Below are 24,443 nucleotides of genomic sequence, written 5' to 3' on the forward strand. Positions count from 1 at the left end.
CAACAAAAACCTTTGAAGAACCTGTTCCCCTCCTCGCCTGTGGGGGCGCTGCACCAAGAACCACTGAAGAAAACGACACAAAAACTCCAGAAAAAGACACGCAACTTCCTTCTTCAACACTTGGAAACACAAATGGAGTGCCGTCAGATTTTAGTCGTTGTAGAACTTCTATTTTGTCGGTAAAAATCAATGAGTCATGTCTGCGCTAGGCTAACGCGTCTGTTTTGGTTGTATTTACCCAGAATGCCCTGTGTTGTAGTCCACTTCCTTTTGAACAGAACCAGAGTTCACTTCAACCAAACCCAGACCAAGGTTTGTTGGTGGACCAGAGTTAGCTCAGCATTCACCCCTCACCAACTGAGGATGAGGGGTGAATGCCAGAACCGACTGGTTCGGTTCGAATGAATATGTGAAAGCCAAGCGGACAGCAGAACGCTCTAAAATCAGGAAGTGAACTATAGTGCGGGGCATTCTGGGTAAATACAAGCAAAACTAAAGTGCTGGTGGGAGAAATGGCTTGCGTTTTTTTACACAACTGCTAAAATCTGACACTTTTTCGCAAGCCTAGCGCTAGCGACGCCACACCAGCTACCATGCTGAATGAACACTTCCGGATTATTTTAAAAATGACAATGTAATAATTTTTCTAATAAATAATAATTGTTATAATTCACTTCAAATATTATAATTCAGTAGAAAATTGTGAATTTGACTCACTGGGCTGTAAGGTATTTACAATGCGCCCTCTGGTGGACCAATCATGCAACTGCTCTTCAGGATCCTTGGATCTCTCCATGCTGTTCCTTAGACTTTAACAATCTGGACTGGTTTACGCAGAGAAAACCTTCAAAATGCAGATTAACAACATGGATCTGAAGCGATGCAGCTGCAGTGTTCAGGGTGCCCTGATTTATTCCTCATCAGAAATTGCAGTTTACCAAAAAAAAAAAAAAAAAACAGCAAAAGTTTTTACAGTTTCTTCTTTTTGTTAAAATGTATTCACACAGAAAGACCGAGAAAATAAAAAAAAAAACTCCCTGAGAGTTTTCTAAAAGTGATCTGACTGGCTGCTTGGTCAGCCGAAGCTGAACGAAGTCCTTGGTATCAGGAAACATGACCAAGGCGGTTTCATCAGCACAGCCGCAGACGCTCTCTCCCTTTCACCTGTGTCTCTGTTTACAAAGCAGAGAAACACAAGCCATCTAAATATTGATTGGTTCACGGGATGAATTTCTGCCTCTAAATGAATTCTGTCAACACACAGTTTGTTTTGCCGCCTGAAAGGCAAATTAATTGACTTTCACACCTTCACACAGGTCTATTATGGAAAACCTCAGCTTTCTGCAAAATACTTTGTTTTCTTTGGCTTTTCTTCAAGTTCCTTTACAACACTGAGAAAATAAAACACTGTAGTGTTCACAGCATCATTTAATGAACTGTTCTCAGTTTTAAAAAATGACTGCAGTCAACATAAAAACAATATTTAGATGATACAGGCGGGCAGAGTACCAAAAACTGTACTCAAGTAAGATTAGCACTACTTCTAAAAATAATAAGAAATTACTCAAGTAAGAGTAAAAAAGGATTTGGTAGAAAGTACTAAATAATCAAACTATCAGTCATTTAATATTTATAAATTACATAATCAGATGGACCAAAATATAAAGTTAAGTGGAAATTTTTGTATTTTAATGACAATAATTCATATAAGTAGCAAAAACTAATAAAATCAGCCAAAATAATTTTTTTTGTAAATCAGTTTCTTTCATTAAAAGATTATAAAACTTTAACAGAAACTGCAGGTGTGAGTCTGTCTGGTGAATTTCTGATTAAAACGTTTGTTTTTCATTCAGTGGGTAGAAAATCCAGAAATTTTACTTATATAAGAGTAGAAATACCTCCTAACATCCAAATATACTTTTTATGTTTGACTCTACTGAGAATAACATCCATTTCCTACTAAAACAATAAAATTAGGCGACTTTCCTTGTTTGATTTTAGTTTAATTTTGGCGCTTGTGAAATAAAGTGTTACCCCTCTGTTTTATTGTTTTTTGTGTCATTCTGAGTTCATGTCAAGCTGCTGCCTCTCAGATCTCAGTGAGTCGGTGACAGGGTGAGACTGAATCAGCTTCATCAGCGCCAACGCCTCGGCGCCGCTGCATCGAAAGCGAAGGACTCACCACGGGTCTCTGGGCTGCGTCTCTAACTCTGGAGCTGCTCGACATCGACAGGCTGCAGAAACACAAACCAGTGGAAAACATTTACTTTTCATGTTGTTTGCAGCGTAATCCAGCAGATAGCTGAATATTTTTCACATGATGTTACCAGAGGTTTGCTTTTTAGGGGGGAAAAAAGCTATCCACTGATAAATCCAAGATGGCGGCCATTTTTCGAGATGGTCGGAAATTTATTTATTTTTTACTAAATTTGCCAATATTTGCCAGACCAATGCTCTTGGTGTCAAATCAAACACATTTTGACAAATAAAAATCATGTTTACTGATTATTTCTTATTTCTGTCCAAATGGCCACCATGGTTGTCACAGAAAATACATTTTTGCACTAAAATTGACAATTACATAAATGTATTTGGTGTTAAATCATAGCCCACATTTTTAGAACCACAGAAATTATATTTATTTTCTTGATCTTGTGTTTCCCTTTTCTGGTGGACTTTTTCAAAATGGTAGCAAGGGAGAATATATGTTTCAGCAACAGTTACTGCTGAAACATAGTTAGGCTAGGTTTAGGCTGTAGAAATGAATGGAAGTCAATGGAAAGTTCCTGCAAAGATAGCTGTGCAAACACGTGTGTGTGTGTGTGAGTGTGTGTGTGTGTTTTCCAGCAGAGACTCTAACGACAACAGATGGTTCGCAGAGGAGCGGGATTCGCTGCACTCAGGCTGATTCAACTGCATTTCAAACCTGAAATTACCTGCTGAAGGTCTGACAGCGGAGGAAGTTTCCTCTCCAAACAGTTTCAGATGATTTTTTTTTTTCCCAGCAGGCAAAAATCCAGAGCAGCAGATTCAAATGTTTAAATAATGAGCTCCTGCATTAATGTCTGTTGACTTCTTCTTTTTAAACGTTTGTCACACTTCAGTGTTTCAGAAAATCAATTTAAATATCAGTGAAAGACGACACCGGTGAACAATAAATGTAGTTTATGTTATATGTATGTATTTGTACTATATATAAGACAAAACTAGCTTACAAGTAACTTTTCAGAAAGAAATCGGAGCTTGTTGTAAGTAAAAGAATCCACTTTTCTAGCTTTATATCATGTTATAATCTTACTCTCTAAACAACAACATGCATAGAGAGCTGCAGGAACTTCTTAAAGAGACAGAGGCCCAATTTCAAAGCGCTAATTTACAAAATCAAGTTTTTTTTAAGTCATGTTCAGTTTTATAACAACTGAAAGTGACATAATTACTTGATTATGCTATAAAATGGCACAATATTCCTGGAAAATACATAATTCTGCCCGTTTATCATGTCTGTGTGCACCGACATTTTCTTTTAAATACAGAATGTTTTTTCATCATTCTCATATTAAATGGTTGTTAGATTAAAAGTATCTTTTGAAAATTACATTTAATTTTTTTTATCAAACCCACATTTCTGTGTTAAAACCTTTTTTTATTGGTCTGATGATATTTTCTACTCTAAATGTCATGTTTTCATATCTGTAAGAAAATCAACACAACATAAATACAGGCTTTCAAACACCCATCTGTTTTAATTTGTGATAAAATAAATTAGCTTTCCAGTAATATTCCAATTTACTGAATGAGTTTGTAATAAAATAAACGAGTGGAGAAGCTGCAGCCCTGGAGGATGAGGAGTGAAACAGATTCGTCTGACCGTCGTGTTGCTGCTGACCAGTTTACGTGCTCACCATCCAAAACCAAAGCTTCGCACTTTTATCCCCTGCAGCTTCTCTGATTCTTTCTGGCATAAACTGAAGAATCTCAGTTCCCTCTGGAGTCTGGGTTTGCTCTTCCACGTTTCTGCATGCTTGTTTCACCTTTCTGAGAAACTTTGGGGAATATTTATTGCTGCTCGTGTGGTTTGGGGTCATGGAATCAGAAGCAAAAGCAGATTTTACTCTTAACAAAAAAATCCTAATTTATGTGTGTTAAATTAGAGCGGAGGACTCTGATCTACTTGACGGAAAGGTCTCAGCTAAAGGTCGACGACGTTCACTGCAGAGAAAGTCATCAGAGATGAAGATGAACTCTTCTGCATGTCATTTACTGCGCTGACCTCGTCTTCCTCACTGAAACAATCCTGTGTTCAGAAAAGCTTGAGTCACTTTTTAAGGTACTTCCAAAGGTGACCTATTAGGATAGGCCTACAGCTACACAAACATGTTCGTTACACGTTCATACAAATAAACGACCTCAGATTTTCAGAAGTCATTCTTACATAATAAAGCTGGAATTCTGAAAACAAAACTCAAATTTTCGGAAAAACATTCAAACCTTCTGAGAAAAAAAGTAAAAAATCAGAGAAAAAATAAAATTCGGAGAATTTTTTTTTGTTGAGAAAAACATAATTCTTTTTTTTAAATAAATTTTTTTAGTGTCCCTAATCCTCTTCCATATTTTCCCATATTATAAGTAAAATAACCTGCTAGTAGAACTAGTACTTAAAAATATATCTATATATTTTTGACTAAAAACAATCTTGCTGAAAAGTTGTTTGTTAGTTAGTTTTGTCTTTTTACAAGTGAACTCATTCATTTGCAGAATATACTGGACAGGAAATGCTAAATGTTGTGTTTTTACAGTGTTTGGGTCAGTCAATAAGTTACCAGCAGCAAAAATGAACAAATGACTAAAGTCTTGTTGGTCGCAGAGCATCGATTCATTGGTAACCGATTCATTCTGCTAATAGAGCGAAATCCTGCCGACCTGCGATGTATATTTGCTGTAACCGATTAAGGATCCGTGCTTAAAGAACCCATGGATCGTCGGTTGGGCTTTCCGCGGTGGCTGGATGTGGTTCTGTCGATGTTCTCCGCGTTCTTCTGCTGCTTTTTCTGCTCTTTGTTGCAGAGAACCTCGCCGAACGGAGTGGCGGCATTGTTTGCTCGCGTGAACGGCTGATTGCGCTGTGCGGGCCTCTGCTGCTGCCCGGAGACGGGCCGGTGGTCCCGGAGGAGTTACGGAGGAGACGACGGGGCTGCGGGTCTGGAGTTAAACGGAGGGAGAAGAGGAGACGGCACAAACCAGCGTGTAGGACCCAGAAGGAGTACATGGAGTGCAGCATCTTCTGCTTCACGGAAACCCGGCTGCACTCGCTTATTCCGGACTGCAGCGTGGAGGTTCCTGGATTTTCCTTTCCAAGAGTCGGAAGAAGAGGGGCGGCAGGATTGCACTTTATGTGAGTGAGAGGTGGTGTAATCCCGGTCATGTTAACGTGAAGGAACAGATTTGTAGCCCGGACATTGAACTTCTGGCTGTGGGAATGCGGCCGTGTTATTTACCGAGGGAGTTTACGTCCGCCATTTTGATCGCTGTTTACATTCCCCCATCAGCTGATGCAGCGGTGGCCTGTGACGTCATCAGCTCTGACACAGCCAAACTCCAGACTCAACACCCGGACGTTGTTATTGTGTCTTGTCTCTATGCTGTAACTGCGAAGTAATTTCCCTGCTGGGATGAATAAAGTACTTCTATTCTATTCTATTCTATTCTATTATGCAACGCAGCAAAAGTTTGCAAATGTTTCTGCAAAGCCACCGGAGAAATGACTTTGTTTGGGTATGAAATTAGAACCAAAAGCAGAATTAATGATTGCAATTAAAGTTAGCAAAGGGCTGCATGATGATAATGGCCCCTTTCTCCTGCAGCTGCCTCCCACACGCGCATGAATAACAGTCAGAACTGAAGCTCAGATCAACTTGCATCATTCAGAGTCGAACTGAAAACTCTTCACATTCGCTGCGAAGCGTCAGCGGAGCAGCGGAGGAAATGAATTCAGCGAGTCGCAGGGGGAAGCCACGGAAAACGCTGCAGCTTTCATCTGCTGCTGGTTGGCTGGGACACGGATTCGGCCTGCAGGTGGAAAACGGCGACGGCATCGACTTCTGATGGAGGGGTCAAAGTTCACAGAGAGTTCTGCAGCTGCAGACGCATTCAAATGAACCCCAACATCATCAGATCTGTTCATCCTCATCAGATCACTCAGACGACACGGTCTCCTATTTTCACTCCTTCATAGTTTTCAGGTTTTTAGCTCGATTGCCCGAGAACTGAGAAACGGATCCGATCATCTGACTTAATGTTTAAAAAGTTATGTTCAAATTCTGGTATGTTAAAGACTAACATGAAAAAAATGCAAATAAATAGCATGAAGTCAAAAAACAGACGCAACAAATCAGAGCAGCAATAGTTTCAATAATCAATTAATCACGACTAATCGTTTCAATCTAAGCAATGTTTATGACTTATGTGATTATCCTGACGATTAATCAAGTAACTGAATAAAAATAATGGAAAAGTTTTAGTTTGACCACTTGAATCTTTCCGTACTCTGCAGATTTCGCTGCATGTGACACGTTTCAGCCTTTCCAGAGGGAGACGTGTGAGCCTCCAGCTTCACACACTCCTGAATAATTCACACACACACACACACACACACACGCACACACACACACACACACACACACACACACCCATTCCTCCCTGGTGGGGATCTGTCGCCTCCTCTGCCGCTGCAGCGCCAATGATGATGATTGTGTTTGTCAAGTTTGTGTGTGTGTGGGTGTGTGTGTGTGTGTGACAGCGGGTTTTATGTGTGTGGGTGATGAGTGTGTGCTGTTGTTTACAGGTTTCTCTCTCTCACACACACACACACACCCACACACAGATAACAGGTGCTAAACCTACCAGCAGCTCCGCTCTGCAGAGAGGCGCAGCAGAGGGACGAACATGAAGAAGAAGCTCAAGTTCTGATTGGACCGGATCAGAACGCAGATCTGCTCAGAACCAATGATGAGGCTCGGTAGAGGGGGAATGGTGATGTGGGCTGGTTTATCAGCAACAGGACAACAGAGGAACATGAACATCCAACCAACATTTATCCAACCAACATCCAACTAGATGGATGTTGGTTGGATGGATGGATGTAGTTTTGGTTTAATTAAATCTGACTTCTTGTTTCTTCAGCAGATTTAACCTCCACTCTGTAATCTCCAGTTGATGATTAATCAAATACTAAGTCATTTGCTGATTATTCTAATAATCAATTAATCACGATTAATCGTTTCAGCCCTGCAGCTGAAAGCAGCTGAATGTGATTAAACATGGAGGCAAAAAGCTGTAAATGAACCAGAAACCTTCCTGCTTTGGTCTTTAGCTGCACAGAACAACGAGGTATAAATAAGAAGTAAAGCCTGCAGGTTCATTCAGCAGCTGGGATCTGCAGACTCATTGATCGGAGCCCAGATTTATCTCCAGCCGTTTGGAGGAGACGGCGTCCAGCTGCAGCGCGGAAATATGGAGCGAAGCTGCTGAGGGCCAGGAAACATCCGGACTGTTGTGGGAGACGGATTTATGAGCTGCTGCTGCTACTGCAGTCGGTCCAAGAGGGAAATGTTGACAAAGATATCACCTCTCATGTTGTTTATCGGCAGAAAATCAGATTAAATTACACATTAAATCCATAAAACATTTCCTCCTTTATCAAAGATTTTTTTGAAGAAAAGACACATGAAAGAAAAAACACAAATGAGCAACAAAACCATAAAAACGTCAGTCATAAACTGAATAAAGTCAGAAAGTTTTGACTTTATTTTCCTAATTTTTTTTAAATTTTCTTACTTCAACGTAATTTTTTATAACACATTTATGAGGATGCTACAATAGAATAACTAATACGGAAGAGGATTAGTGCCACTGACTATAATCTGACATTTCTGACTTTGATCTCAGAAGATTAGAGACAAAATTCTGAGAAAAAAAGTCAGAAATCTGAGTTTAAATTTTGAGATTAATAATTATTTTTCTTCTTCTCAGAGTCCCCTCGTCCTCTTCCTTAATCTTAAAGTAACCCTGTTTTTACTCATTAATCCTTTTGGGTTTTGCAGAATAAAACAAACCTGACGCACGGCTAAAAGAAAACAAAGTCTCTGATCATTTTAGATCCAGAATATTTCTGTTATTTTAAAAACTCTTGGTGTTTGTAATCCTTCTCCCTGAAGCTGCTCCTGTTTTAATCTGAGTTACAGATTTAAGTGAAAGCTCAGCTAAAAGGCTGGAGATGTATTTAGCAAGCAGACGTCTAGTTAGCTGCTATGGATTTTAGAGGATCATCTTTCCAGGTAATGACTTTCCTCCATCAGCCATAAGTTAGAAAAACATCGGTAATAGAGAACGCTCTGGTTCTCTTTCTGTCCAGGTCAGTTTCTTCTTCTTCTGACAGGAAACATTTCAGCGTGCAGAACAGTCTGTTCCACTGAACCGGAATGAGGACAGAAAGATGAGAGTTGGATTTAAAAATGGAGTGCTGCTGGTTCTGATTTCTGCAGGAATGGAAATGTGAAGCTGCAACATGAATCAGCATAGTTAAAGTAAATCACATGCAGAGTGTCACAACGGGCACTGAGACCGAATCGACAACGAAACTAAACCAAAAACATTTTTCTCCACCTCTAAAGCATCTTACTGCACAAATTATCCTCCTTATTTTCTGTTGTTTGGATTCATTTACACGAATCTGTTGCATTTGTCTAAAATATCATTAAACTAAACCTGACACAATAATAATTTTCGTTAAATTTTTCCAGAAGTTATCGCGATAAATGATATTATTGTTGTTTTGAGACCATTTTCAGGTAATATAATGATAATAATGCAAGAACCCATTCTCAAAGATCAATGAACTTTAAGAACATTTAACACTGGAACTGGAAGACCTTTAAAATATCAAAAATAAATAAATCACACAACAGAAACAACAAATAAAATGAATTGTGAAGTCTCTGTAAACTAAGTTTAGTTGAAAATAAAACAGACTTTTATTATCCAGTTTGAGATAAATAAAACCAATAAATGATTCAAATGGAAATTATTGACTTTGCTTTAATTTATGATGCGATTAGCTGATTTATTGATTATTGTGACCATTCTGGATTCAACCAGATAAAAACCTGGGCAACAAACACGACTGCTGTGGGTTTTTCTGATCGAAACATTTTAAACTCAAAATGGTTTCCAAGAACAGTCTCTTTGTCCATTTATTCTATAATTCAGCAGCAAAATTTTTTATTTTAATTGAAAACGTTGATTATTTTGTCTTTTCAGTGAATTTTCAAGTAGAACTTGAACAATCTAAAAGTTAGTGAATCATTTAATATTTAAAAATGACATAATCAGACGTACCAAAATATAAAGTAAAGTGGGAATGTTGGTATTTTAAGGAAAAATTCATGCAAGTAACAAAAAAATAAAGAAAATTTTTCCAAATCAGTTTCTTTCAATAAAAAACTGGTGAAGCTTTAACAGAAGCTGCAGCCGTGAGTCTGTCTGGTTAAAACATGTTTGTTTTTCATTCAGTGGGAAGAAAATCCAGAAATTTTACTCAAATAAGAGAAAAAATACTTCAAAAATAAAATTAGTCAAGTAAAAAGTACAGCGTAGTAAATAACAGTAAATTTAAAAAAGTTACTGAAGTAAATGTAACTAGTTAGTACCAGACTCTGTGTGTCTAATGAAGTGTAAAAACAACATCCCATAATATGTTTAAATTATATGTGCATGCAGTGAATGAGAGCGTCTTGATGGATGGTTGCACTCAAACTGTCCCTCCCTGTTTTCTCTTGTGTAAGCCTGATAATGTGTGTGTGTGTGTGTGTGAGTGTGTGTGCGTTTGTTTCTAATACCTTGTGGGGACCATTTTTCTGACATATACTGCGTTGTGGGGACACACTGCTCTTTGTGGGGACTGAAGCCTGGTCCCCACAAGGGGAAACGTTGTTTTTGGGTCAGATTTAGGACTAAGGTGTGAATTGAGTTTTGGTTAGGGTTAGGTATGTAATATATAGGGTTAGGGTAAAGGTAAGGGTAAGGTTTAGGCTGTAGAAATGGAAGTCAATGGAAAGTGCCCACAAAGATAGCTGCGCAAACGTGTGTGTGTGGGCGTGTGTGTGTGTGTGTGTGTCCAGCCTCATTAAAGGCCATCTGAGCTGGAGGCAGCAGCATTGCTAAAGGACATTAATATGAGAGACGTGATGTTGTGCCATGTTTGCTGGTTAATGAATTTAAAATGAGAAAAGGTTTTTCTGCTCTGATAAAATGTCTGCAGTGTTCAGAGATCTGGCGCTAACTGCTAATCTGATGGCAGAATCAGCCTGTGCAGCAACAACCAGCAACCTGAAGTAAAATTAGTAACATTTAATGTTTTTATCTAAAGTTAGTTCAGTCCTTCAGTGATAAATAATAACAATATAAACAAATCAAGCTAGCTATTAGAAACTATCTAATAAATAGCAGTAGTGACATGCTAATGCTAACAAAGCTAAAACTTTTGTTTGGTAATTTACCTTTTTTTGCTGTCCAGTTGTTTTTCTTCTCACAATCTATATGTGACATTTTGCCACAAACACAAAAGGACCAAAAGTGAAAAATAAGAAAGAGAAAAATGTTTCCTTGCAGAAACATCAGACTGTTTTCACACCTGATGGTTCAGTAGATTCGGCAGTTTGGGTCAAACCAGCCAAACCCTTTGAGCAAATTGTTTTGTTTTATTTCCTTGCACACTTGAAATAAGACAAAACTAAATTACAATTAACTGTTCAGCAAGTTACAGAAACTTGTTTAAAGTCAATAATTCATTAATATTGATGAAAAAGTTCTAGTTCTACTGGTAGATTATTTCTCTTATAAAAAGAGAAAAATGTCTTATTATAAGTGAAATAATCTGCCAATTGAACCCCTTAATATTTTCAATTGTAATTTAGTTTTGTCTTATTTCAAGTGATTGAAGATATTTGCACTAGAAATTAGACCAACATACTTGGTAAGATTTTGTGTTTTTGCAATGCAGACAAAATAATAATCCATCCTTGATGCACCTGCAGATTCTTGTACTTTTATTTTTGTCACCAAAGTTTCTAATTCAGCAGAATCTGAACAATAAGGACCAAGAAAGAAACGAGAGAAAACTCCTAAGTCTAGGAAACAAATAGCTAAAAGCGGAGCCGCTATTTTAGGTCCCCGGCGGTGATTAGCTTTTCTGTGGAATTAGAAAACGCTTTAATTTAAAAACCGTTTCATCACAGCAGCTTAACTTCAAAGTGGCACCAAATCCCAAAAGAGGCAGATTTATTTTTCCTTTAAATAATTCAAGTGTTCCAGCTGCAGAGCAGCAGCTGCCGCTTCTCTTCTCAGTCGAGTTACGATGAAATGGAAATTACAGCAAGCCTAATCAAATCCAGGAGAGATGCTACAGGAAACCACCAAAGACACGCCGAGCGTTTCTCCTTCTTCTGAGCCAATCAGATCCATCCATCTCCAAACATACAGTTATAATTACAAAAGCTGTGCGCTCCATCACAGCGCCTTAACCCAGCAGCAGCACCAGAGGCGGGTACAGTACCCAAAAAGTAAAGAGAAGCAACAAATTACTCAAGTAAGAGTAAAAAAGTATTTGGTAGGGTTAGGGTTAGGGTTAAAATTGCTGTTTCTATTAAGCAAATTAATTTTCATAAGACAAGAATTGTGTTATCATGCTGTAGCTAACAATCTGTTTTTAACAATCCCAAGGTTTTTTCAACCCAGTAACAGAAGTAAAGTCGGTTTTCTTGTATTCCCTCTTTTTAAAACATGAATCGTGTTAGCATGCTTAAGATAGCGATCCGGTTTGTGTGCCAGGGAGTTCAAGCTGTTTAGAACCAACATGTCAGTTAGAAAAAACAAACATCAACCTTTTTCAAGTCAAAATAACAGAAGTAAAGTTGGTCTTTCCTGCATTCAGATCCTACACTGTACACTGATGTCGTCAAAGCGAGCGTTGTTCGTCTGACTCCATATTTAATGAACCGCATGAGTATGTGTTTTCACTGGAGGTGGTGGGGCTAAGTGGTGATAAAACCCAACATGCTCTTCATTCTGCTTTGTTCCCTGACCTTATTAGGACGTGTTGAGCCAGAGGAAAGCCACACACATATTCCAGCAGGAGAGGATCGTGGGTACAAGTGTGTGGGTGGGAGAGAGGAGGGATTCAGAAAGACACGTCCTCTTGAACAAACACACATCCAGAGAGAGAGATGCTTGAAGTCATCAGCAGTCATTTCCTGGCTGTGGATCACGGTGCCTCTTCAAACAGCCTCAGTGGTCTTCAGCTCCCCTTTGGTCCACTCTCAGAAAGCCAATTACCACCCAAACCGCCCGCCAGTCATCCTCCACCTCTGTATCCAGGCAGAAGCCGATCACATAAACAAAACCTTCTACGGATGCAGAACTGCAGCTAGCATGAAGCAGGAAATCAGTCTGCAGCAAAGCGTAAAGATGATCTATTATGCTTCCTCAGGTCTATACAAAACATGTTCTTTACATGTTTTACACAAAATTATCCTTAGATCTTGAAATTTTAGTCAACTTTTACACAAGCACTTGTAAATGGCTGCAAACAGAATCTCAATTATACAACCTGACATCTTTGAAAAGCAGAAGTGGAGCCTCCTGCACAACCAATAAAAATGCAGCAAGAGGTCTCTGAATAGTAAGTCAATAACAAAACACTTGTGTTTTCTAGGAGCCATTGTCTGGCGAATACTGCGAAAAAAACAGCTGACCAAACATGCTGGAGCGCCGCCTGGGTTGCTAGGTAACAGGCAAGGCTCGGCGGTGGTTGCTAGGTAACAGAGCCGTTACGAATGTGACTAAACAATCAGGAGGTTTTTGAAACGGCTCATTTTCTAGGAAGCAAAAAACAACCAATGGGTGCTGATTGTTAGCGCTTGTTGTTTTTAGAAGCAGTTCTGACACGAATGGAAAAAATGTGTATTTCTCATAATGGGTCTCCTTTAAAAACTCATTACACAGACAACTGAGTCCCAAAATGAAAACGACGGCTTTATGGGGAGATTTGATCCCATCTAACTAACCGGCGTAATCGTTTTAAAGATCTAAAATGTTAAGCTGGTACTTTTGTCCAAAACTAAGCTCATATACTTGAAATGGATTTACTCATTTTACACATCAGGCGGTTTTCATGTTGTTCAAATATTTCTGAGTGAAATCAGAAACCAGAGGCAGAATCACACACTGGGGGTTTGATTCACTGTCATTTAACACACATAATGGCCGCCAGCTCCTTCTAATGAAGAAACATTGATTTTGTTTCAGTCATTTCATCGCAGTAAGCGCACAGTGTGATGTGCATCAATCTGTTTTGCTCTGCGTATCAGAAGGAAAATGGGATTTCGGTGTGATAACCTCAGGAGAGCAGAGACGGCTTGGTTCTGGAAAGAGGCGGGTCGTCGCTTCGCGTCTTCTTTAGGCTCTCTGGTTTCATTCAGAGAAAACAGTGAAATGGAAACAAGAAAGTCTCTGCAGCGGGAGGAGGTGCAGTTCTGAACCGGTTCAGATCTTACAAAAGAACTGGGAGTTCGTTGTTCAACAGCTGATTTCCCTCAAACCGGACAGCAGTTATATGTGGGGTTCCCCAAGGCTCGGTCCTGGGACTCCTCTCATTCAACATCCATCTGCTCCCACTGGCTCAGGTTACCACAGGAAATAAAACTAGATGACACGCAGCTCTACATTATGATGTCACCAGGTGACCTTTGAACCCATCAAATCACTGAACAAACGCTGAGAACAGATAAATATGTGGATGTGCCAAAACTTTGTCCAGCTGAACAGAAACTGCAGTTTTTATCTTTGGACTTAAAGAGGAGCAATCTAGAGTTATAGATCTAGAGTTATAGATCTAGAGTTATAGATCTATGGTTACTGGAAATAAGACAAAACTAACTTATAAGTAACTTTTCAGCAAGGAATATGAGCTTGTTTTAAGTGAATAATTCCTGAATATTGATGAAAATATCAAGGAGTTCAATTGACAGATTATTTAACTTTTAACAAGACATTTTCCTCATGTTGCATTTTAAGGAATTATCCCCTTAAATCAAGCTTTCTTGCTGAAAATACTTATGAGTTAGTTTTGTTTTATTTCCAATAAACTAAGATATTTACACTTGAAACTGGATTAAAATACTTGGTAAGATTTTGGGGGTTTTGCAGTGTAGAGGACTAATGTCCCAGCAAGGTCCAGAGAAACTCATCCATGTGTTTATCTTTAGTTCAATTACTGCAACAGTGTCTTCACAGGACTGGTTAAAAACCAACCAGATGGGGGCGCTCATCTGAATCATCCATCCATCCATTTTCTGTTCACCCTTGTCCCTAATGGGGTCGGGAGGGTTGCTGCTGCCTCTCCAGCTACGTTCCGGGCGAGAGGCGGGGTTCACCCTGGACAGGTCGCCAGTCTGTTGCAGGGCAACACAGAGACATACAGGACAAACAACCATTCACACACACACACACACCTATGGAGAATTTAGAGAGACCAATTAACCTGACAGTCATGTTTTTGGACTGTGGGAGGAAGCCGGAGTACCCAGAGAGAACCCACGCATGCACAGGGAGAACATGCAAACTCCATGCAGAAAGACCCCAGCCCGGGAATCGAACCCAGGACCTTCTTGCTGCAAGGCAACAGTGCTACCAACTGCGCCACTGTGCAGCCCTCATCTGAATCACTGACTGTAAAACAGCAGAAACTCTTTTAGAGTTGCTTTAAAACCATAATAAACTGAACAGTGACCGACATATCTGACTTAAGTTAATGGTGGCACTTGAGAAATAAAATGTTTATCGTTGTTTCATAATTGGTTACTGTTTCATGTTTTTGTAGTGTAAACCACTTTAAACTGCCGTGCTGCTGAAATCTGCAACAAATTACATAAATGTTGAATTTATTGTTGAGTTTTATGTCTAAATAATGAAAATTTAGGCTCAAATCTCCTAAAACTTTCCTCAGGAAGTCTTTGGTTTATGTCTGAGTTCTGTCTCTGAAATAAAGCCAAACTTTCCTCTGATGGCTCAGGAGCCATGCTGAATCCTACATGAGAATCTCTGACCTTCTCATTCTGAATTACAGCTTCTAATTTTTTATGTTTCTGCCAGGTAAATCAATGAACCGGACCTCGGAGGACCACAGAAAGCCACGCAGACTGAATGGAAAGTTACTGTAACAGAAGATGTTCTGCACTGGAAATACTGTAAAACCTCAATAATTATAAAACATTATCATCCGACTGTCACTTGGTGAAGGTTTGGGGTATATTAAAAAAAAAAAAAAAGATTGTTGCACTTAGGAAATTAGGAAAATAAATGTTTTTAATATCAGGTTGACTCGTAATTGGCTAAAAAAAACTGGGATCGATTCATCTTTGAAAGCAGACACAGCTGGAGGAAACAGTTGGTTAACCTGAGAGCTGCACACGCCCACACACACACACACACACACACACACACACCCACGCCCCCACACACCCCACACACACATACACATCTTGTAGCGGCTCTCCGTTTCCAGGCTAGCGGATAGCGGCAGCGTGGTGTTTAGTATTCAGAGCGGATGGATGAACCCAGACGAGAGCTGGCTGCAGAAACAAAGCAGCCTCTCTGTGACTCTCACCCTGTGTGAGTTTGAGACAGTTGTTCATGCATAAACCCTCTGATCCTCACTGCTTCTCACCAGCAGCCCTGCGTTTGTGTGTGAACGGATGACTGACGATGCATTCACACCTTACAGTCCGGTAGACTCGGTTCTATTGGGACCAAAGTTTCATCATCTGGAGAACCTCCAGCTGCTGTGGTTCTCTTTCTCTCTGACAAACCAACCTGTTCCCCTCCTGGCCTGAAAAAATCAATAATATACCTTTCCAGGAAGTATTTCTTTTAGTAAATGCGTGAATTAGCTAACAGGGCAGATCGTGCAGTGATGGGTTAAACAGTTCAAGGTTTTTCACCAAAAACAAAAGTAAAACAACCGCTCCAATTTAGCTTCCATTTGGTGAAGAAGGAAGTTGCGTTCAGGGTCGTCAGAGGTTTCTGTGTCGTTTCCTTCAGTGGTTCTTGGTGCAGCGCCCTCACAGGCCAGGAGGGGAACAGGTTGGTTTGTCTCAGCAGAGAGAAAGAGAACCACAGCAGCTGGAGGTGGAGCAGATGTTTAAACTTTGGTCTCAAACCGAGTCCAAGTGGAAAAACAGCTTCATTTTCAAACCAGTCAGGCATGCAGGAGGTTTTACTCACCCAAATCAAACTCATGGAGTTGTGTTGCTTCACCTGCCCAGGAAAAGAGAAGAAGGACTAATTAATACAGAAAATATGTGTTTTATTTTCTGATATGTTAACTAAACTTTAACTGTATGATCCTGGACATTTTCAGCAACATGTTTCTGCACCTGAATTTGTTTCAAACCGATCAATGAAGAACTTGTTTGGTGTTTTGTCTCCACGGCAGCTGTAGAAAATCATCGAAGGCTTCAGGCCAATATTTCTCTACATAACTTAATTGTATGTTGGATTTTGCACCGGTTAGCGCAGCGCACAGAGAGGTGGGCGGTGAAAATTTAATTCTCTGCTTTGGTTTTTATCAGCAGAGACCGCTTCCATCCCTTCTCACGTCAGAGCATCATTTATTTAAGTTGTAATGCTGTTTTTTTCTGGTTGCTGCTGAATGAAAGCCGGTTTGCAGCCTCTGCCGGGGTGAGTTAGGTGTAAAGAAGGGAAGCGTGCGGCCTCAGGAAGCGTGGGAATCTGAGCGCCTTGCCGGGTTTCAGCGGCTGATGACATGCCAGAGCTTCAGCCGTTCATTCAGCTCTTTGTCTGCACGTCTCGGCGCTCACCCAGACGTGACTCAAATAACAACGAGCCTCCTCTCCTTACGACCCACAACTGGACAGATTGGGTTATTGATCGGCGGGTTCTTTAAGCGCTGAGGCTGATCCGAAATCTGACAACTCTGATGCAATTATTAGCATCAACAAGAAAGCGAAAGAAAAGCTGAAGAAATCTTCCTTTTTCAGAGAGGATTTGTGTTTGTGGTTTATGATTGTTGCCACGCAGTCACAGCCGAACAGTTATCTAAAAAATAAATAAAAAATACTTTTTAACATCCCTTTTATTGTTACCTAATGGTACTACAATATATGGTGATAAAGTTTTAGGTTCATACGCTGCCTTCATGTCCATCAGTCCGTCGCTGGATGTATGATGTCATCGCCTCATTTCCATATTTGGTCATTTGTCATCTGGCCGTAAAAGAAAGGCATTTCTAATTTGGAAAGCCAAAAACTGTTTCTAAATACTCCAAATATGTTTAGAACTACAAATAAACTTTATGAAATAATGTAAATAGTTTTACTGCATTAATCAGTTTTGTCCAATATCAAATTTAACCAGAAGACAGTAATCAGTTTATTTTAGTGCCACATTTTTGATAAAACAAACAAACAAACAAAAAAAACTATAGGTTACATAAACATTTTTTATTTCCATCCTTTGTAACCAGATCTTGCAGATGCGTGATTCAACTGCAGAGTGAACACAGAGCGGAGTGGAAACGCTCCAGGGTTATTTATGAAGATTTCATGTTACTTTGAGGCGCAAACAACGAAAAACCATGAAATGTTTACCTGTCAAAATGCCAGGTTTAATTAACGCATAAAGTATTTGCTGCTGGCGCCTTCTGCTCAAGTTCAAAAAGCATCGGTCTGAGTTCATTCCCACCAGCCCTGTTCAGTCCGCTTTAATCCAACTCCAGTCCGTCTGCGCAGAAAGCCCGGTCTGGTCCGGTCCGGTCCGGTCCAGTCCGGTTGGTGAGGAGTGTGAAAGTTCAAACCAAAACGTGAACTCTGGTCCCCCTACAAACCTCGGTCTGGGTTCGGATTGAAAGCATATGAACAGCAAGCAGCCCGGAGACCGCTCCAAAAGCAGGAAGTGGACTACAGCGCAGGGCATCCTGGGTAAATACAACCAAAACAAACGCGCTAATCTAGTGCTAGCAGGAGAAATGACTCACAGTTTTTAGCCAAAAACAAAAGAGGAATCTACAACCACTCAAATCTGACGAAACTCCAATTTAGTTTCCATTTGGTGAAGAAGGAAGTTGCGCTCAATTGTCTTCAGAGGTTTTTGTGTCGTTTCCTTCAGTGGTTCTTGGTGCAGCGCCCCCACAGGCCAGGAGGGGAACATGTTTTTGATTAAATTGGTTGGTTTAATAACTGATTTGTATTTTATGAATATACTGTGTAAAACAATAAATTAAGAGGCAGGATAAATCTGTTTTTGTAACTTAGACTTGATTTTTGATTTCACTTGTCACTAATATTCAGTAGCTTTTGGAGGAATGTTGCCACTGATAAACCTAAAAGCCAAAAGTCTCTGGATGCTTAGGAAAAGCTTGTTTTCTGTTTACCAACATAAACAGACGGTCTCTGTGGTACAACTCTTGTTTTTCTTTCAACCTCTGTCCCTCAAGTGTGTTTCTGTTTGTTAGGAATGATTGTGCTAATTATAATCCGTGCTGTTAATCAGGTTTTGACTCCTCTGGGTAGGTGGGAGCAAACAGCATTGCTGAACCGCGCATAAACTCCCTGTTTCTGTTGACAGCCTGTGGACGGCGGCCAAAAGCTGAAGCCAGTGACATGAAGCGGATTAAACCGGCTCCAAAGGTGCGTCGAAGCAATTAGTTAGAGGCAGATGTTTGACGGCATTAGCTCAGGACAAAGATTTACATTTGAATGTTCACCTGATCTGCTTCTTTCCAAACAAATATTCTTTTCAATGTGTTAAAAAAAATAGCACCTGGCGCAGAAAGAGCTGCTGGGCCTGCTGCGCTAAAGAACTCCTTTAATGGAGCCATTTTACACTGCGAGGGAGAGCCTGAAGGACATTTTTTATTTTAATTATTGACGTCAGTGAGATTGTAATCTTGCATAATTCAAAGTGTGACCACAAAGCGTGTATTAATCTATCTGGTTGCTTTCCAATTGTTTTGATAGCAATGCTATTAATGTTAATATCCTCAGCACTCCTTTAACTGACCACAAAGCAATATTAATGCAAATCTCTATGAATCCTAATACTCACCCCAGGGGGTCTTACTGGAAACTGAGCAGCTCTGTCCTTAAACATGAGGCGACGTCTAAAATGGCAACGCTTCGGGAATAAATCTGGTAGGAAGAACATTTTGTAACAACTGGGAACTCTCAAAATTTTAATCATCAAAATTTCTGAGAACATATGCCAAGTTTGATTGCTAAGAATAAAAGAGCAGAAGAAGAGAATGTAATTTCAGAAAAAGCATCAATAACCCAAAAAATGCCAGAAAACCTAAAATGAACAAATTCACTTAATCTGTCTGCAAAATGAACTGGGTGACATTTACAGACTATGTTTGACTTTTCAAACTCAGAAATTTCCTAAGTTTTTTCTCAAAAATTTCAGAGATTTTTTGGTGGACATTTATTCCTTTCTTTTCTGTCTACAATCGCTCTTATACGTCACTGAACAGTGTGAATGTGAACCGCAGCAGCTGAAAGTCTTTCAGACTATCAGGTGGGAAAACACCCCAAAATATTATGTTTGCTTAAAATCCAAGCTAATGTCTGAAACCTTATAAAACTGAAGCGATATCATAAATTCATTGATGTGAATTCCTTCACATCAATGTGACAGACTGAAGGTTTCATTACAAGATGCTTAATCATGAGGTGTTCTTACTTTTTCCCTTCCAGCTTCATGTTGTGGTTTCTGTTGTAGGTTTAGTTCAGAGACTAATGAAGAAGAGATGTGCACAGAAAGTCAGAGTGTGAAAGAAATCAATTATTCCTCCAAGAAAATCTCCTGACTGGTTCACATTAACCTGCAGCCAGACAGAAAGATTTATGGCTTGATGACGATCAAACTTCTGATCGTAATGACATCAGAAAGTCCTCAGGCTGCCACGGGAAGCCATCCATAACCTGGCCAGGGTGCAATATTTATTAACATGTGATAAATGTGACATTTCAGACGTGTCGCTTGTTATCAGAGAGAGAAAGGAAAGTAATGAAGCCATCAGTTCCTGACGAATATCTGATTATGGTCGCATTTCTCATCATTTACATGCAGAAAATGAAAAAGATGTAATTTTCCTGTAATGCTAACGAGCTCTGCGCTCCGTCGGGGAAACTCATCACTGCCCAGGGTTGAAAATGAAGTTAAGTTGTCAAAAGAAATGACTTTGTGGAATAAAATGCTTCATTTATTATTCTGTATTTCAGACTATCTTACTCTGTGCACTTTTACCTGAATTAAATTCAAATAAACATAATTACAGCTACATTCACAGTAAAGCAGCTTCGGTTTATAACGCCTGTACAAGTAGAGCTGTTAAGGACAAGGCTGAATCGGTTAATCGGACTAACCACGATGAATCAATTATTAAAGTAATCGTCAAGCAGTTTAGTAAACGATTAATCGCTAACTGGAGTAACAGACTCAAAAAAGGCCATTTGCTGAAAGACCAGGGCAGAAAGTCAGAGCAGCATATGTTTTAAATAAAAGGTCCTGCCAGCAGTCTGGCAGTATGTCAGACATTTAAAACTAAAAAAAATAATCAATAACTATCAATATACTGGTATGAAACACTTATATTGTGATTTTCCAGCCATATTGTCTGCATTTTAAAAGGCGGGTTGTGGTTCTGGTTGTGGCAGTACAAATACTGTAATGTAGTTTCCCAGTAGAGTAACTGACCACTCAGGCTGTGAGGCTTTCATTGTCTTCATCAGAGAGTCCGTCTCTGTAGCGCCGCCCTGGAGGTAAAAGTCGAAACAGTTCATGTCCAGCATGTGTGTGATCTGCAGAGTCAGTAACGACCCTCACTTCAAACCTGTTCGTTTGTTTCAGATGTGATGAAGTAAAAATGCTGCATATACTTTCATGCTAAGTGTGAAAAGTTCTGCAGTTAGACTGGAGCCCTGAGGGTTGGACAGGAAACAGACGGAACCGACTCGCTGTGATTAAAGTCATTAATCGCATGTTTTCCTCCGTTGTTTATTTGCTGCCTGTGGAGAGAGAAATCTCCTCCATCCTGGATGGATTCACCTGCTCTGCTTCAGTTTCTGGGTTCCACTGAATGAACTATGTTGTTGTTGTTTTGTTTGTTTGTGGAGCAGCAGAATAAAAAATCAATGTGAGTAAAATGTGGAGCCAGCTCTGGTGTCTCAGGCGTCAGGCATGTCTCCCGTTATTAACTTCCTCTTTCTATGTGTGTGTTTGGGATATGTTATTGCTCATTTCTTCTTCTCTTGTTTACAGCGGAGCGGTGCTGTTTGTCCTGTGGAAACGTGTCCCTGTGTGAGGAGAGGAGATGTGGAGTTTGGCTGCGAGGATCAGATTTCCATGTAAAAGAAAACAAAACAGAAAACTATTTGTTTCTTTCTTTACACAGTTCTGGATGTATTTAAACAGTTTCCCCATCAGGTTCTGTTCCAGTTGTCTGGATCATGTTTACCTCCTGACTTTATCTGAACATGTTTAAAGGTCTTTGTAGCAGATTGAATCCATAATATTTCAATATTTTGGTTAAACATTCTCTGTTGGATTTGGGACCAAAACTTCATCATCTGCTTCACCTCCAGCTGCTGTGGTTCTCTTTGCTCTGAGTCAAACCAACCTGTTCCCCTCCTGGCCTGCGGGGGCGCTGCACCAAGAACCACTGAAGGAAACGACACTGAGCGCAACTTTCTTCTTCACCAAATGGAAAAAATGTGGGCATCAGATTTTAGTGGTAGCAGGATTTCTCTTTTGTCTTATAAAAAAACCACAAGCCATTTCTCCCGTTAGCGCTAGGCTGACGTGTTTGTTTGGGTTGTTATTACCCAGAATGCCCTGTGCTGCAGTTCACTTCCTGTTTTTGGAGTGGTTCATTGACCAGAGTTCACATTCAGAATTCGTTTAGTTCCCCAAACAAACCAGACTTTCTAGAAAAACTGACTGAACTGGGCTGGAATGAATTCACTCCCAAATCTCTTTATAAATTCAAATATGCCTGAAGGAAACAACATGAAAACCTCTGAAGAAGACACTGAGTGCAACTTACAAAATGTAAATAAAGATGGAGATTTTGGCATTCGGAGGATTTTTCTTTAGTCTTTGGTAAAAGCCACAACGTCTACAATCAAGATTTAGAGGGGCAGTGTTATATATTTTCATATTATTGCAGAATCTATGTTACCCTCAGTTGTTATAAAAATGCTGTATATATCTAACATAACTTAAAAGAAAACTGACTTTGTAAATTGACGCCTTGAAATTGGGCCTCCGTCTCTTTAAGAAGTTTCTCCTGTTTGCGCCTTCAGGAAGTCACAACTGAGGAAAAAGTTACACTGCAGATTATTTCACTAATAAGGTCACATTTTCTCCCATGTTTAAAGTGCAATAATGTTAATATTTAATTCATTTTTAAAAATGATTCGCTTAAAACACATTACTTGAAGGGTTTCTTTTATGTCAAGTGTAAGGATAGTTTAACTAGAAACACGACCAAAAACACACGTTAAGATTTTGTGCTGTATTTTTATTCTGACCTGCTTTTGGAGCATCTCAGTGATCAGGAAAAGAGAAAAATGAGAATAATGTTCATCTTTCTGGCTAAATTTAAAACAAAAGATTTGGACTCTTTATTGTGCTCTCCTGATGCGTCACAGTGAAATCAATCCCATCCTGCTGTCAGTTGGTAAAAAGTCTCTGGAAGTGTCATTAAAAGCTGCACAGCAACGGCAGAATGATGCAAGAAAACTGAAAAATAAATGTAAAAATTTTAGATTCTGGAAACCTGTCTTCTGTTTTTGTTGTTTTTATTTAATAATTAATTTTAAAAATAAACAGACATCAAGGTTTGTCACCAGCTTGGTGCTGAATATGCTGTTTTAATGACAGAAGTGAGAATTAAAGACGGTATAAAGCATGGAAGCAGAGGCCGACGTTCGTTGGGATGAATAATCGTTGCGGCCCGGCGGAGGAACCGTGATGGACAGTCAGAGACGGGCCCAGTTAAAAGGAACAAACGGCTGCAATAAATCTTTCAGCTCGACGCGCAAACAAAGACGAGCTCCAGAGGAACCAGAGAGTCAAGAGAAAACACAGCCGACAAGATTTACATGCAACCTTCTGTCATGAGCTGTGGTGGTGTGAATGGTGAGGCAGATGCAGCAGATCCAGCGTGAGAATGATTACGGTGATTTAATGGTGAAAATCCAGAACTCCAAAACACAAAAACAGTCCTAAAACCAGGCGCCACGGCTGAGCAGAAGCTCAACACTGGAAGCAACTGGCAAACGAAAGGACAAGAAACAAACAGCTGGACGACTGACTGGTAGATAGACAAGGACCCGACAAAGACACGGAGACACAGGTGACATTAAATACAAAAGGGGTAATCGAGGAACGAGACACACCTGGGAACAATCAAAGGGAGGACAGGACAACACGGAGACTCAGAAAACTCGAAATAAATACACAGAAAAAAAAACACAGATCGTGACACCTGCAGCAAAAAGCAGAGGAGCGCCATGGAAACACTCCGCAAAGAGGCGACCGACATTTTCTGGACCTCAGCGTCTCAAAAACCAAAAAAAAAAAAAAAGACTGGATTTCAGGAAATCACCCAAATACTTAGAACAGGGGTCCTCAACCTGTGGCTCTGGGGCCCCCAGGGGCCGTTTGGATCTTCCAAAATGGTTCAAAGTTAAAATGATAAAGAATCAACTAATGTTTTAAAAATGAATTTAAGAACAAGTTTGAGCTGCTTGTTTCCATGTAATAAATACATTTTACAGGATAAAATGACACTATAAAACCTTTTTGTTGGGAAATATTTTCATTTTCCATCAGTTTCAACACCCAGCAGAAAGAAACGTGTTCACCTTCTTTTCTTTTATGGTTTCCTTCACATTTACATTTAAAAATAAAAATAATCTGGAGCTCAAACAATTTAATGTCATTATTTTTAGCTTTGCTTCAATAGATAATCAATATTACCTTCATTTCTCTGGTGGCATTTACAATTTTTTTTAGAAATAATTTAAATTCAGTACAAACAATTAAAACTGAACACTGCAAAAACACAAAATATTACCAAGTAATTTTAGTTCAGTTTCTAGTGAAAATATCTTGGTACATATAAGTAATTTTTCAGCAACATATATGAGCTTGTTTTAGATCAGTAATTCCTTAATATTGATGAAAACGTTCAGATTCCACTGGCAGATTATTTCATCAGCAACATGGAAACATATTTTATGTCTTATCTAGTTAGTAGGTAACTTCTGTAAAAACATTTTTCTGCATATTTGTTAAAATTGCCACCA

General features: G+C 39.6%; 1 protein-coding gene across 3 annotated transcripts in view; it reads right to left on the reverse strand.

Moving 5' to 3' along the window:
• The window catches only part of LOC116737641 (sodium/calcium exchanger 2-like), a 108,777-nt gene that overhangs the window by 35,644 nt on the left and 48,690 nt on the right, over positions 1-24,443 (reverse strand). For 2 of the 3 annotated variants that reach the window (XM_032590944.1, XM_032590945.1), the window contains 2 exons: positions 16,336-16,368; positions 2,183-2,234 (listed from right to left, as the gene is read on the reverse strand). The gene's annotated coding sequence lies outside the window, so the exon portion shown is untranslated. The remainder of the gene's footprint in view (positions 1-2,182; positions 2,235-16,335; positions 16,369-24,443) is intronic. The other variant, XM_032590946.1, reaches the window with a different exon arrangement.

The sequence above is a fragment of the Xiphophorus hellerii genome, chromosome 18 (genome assembly GCF_003331165.1).
Source record: "Xiphophorus hellerii strain 12219 chromosome 18, Xiphophorus_hellerii-4.1, whole genome shotgun sequence".
In the NCBI taxonomy this organism is placed as follows: Eukaryota; Metazoa; Chordata; class Actinopteri; order Cyprinodontiformes; family Poeciliidae; genus Xiphophorus; species Xiphophorus hellerii.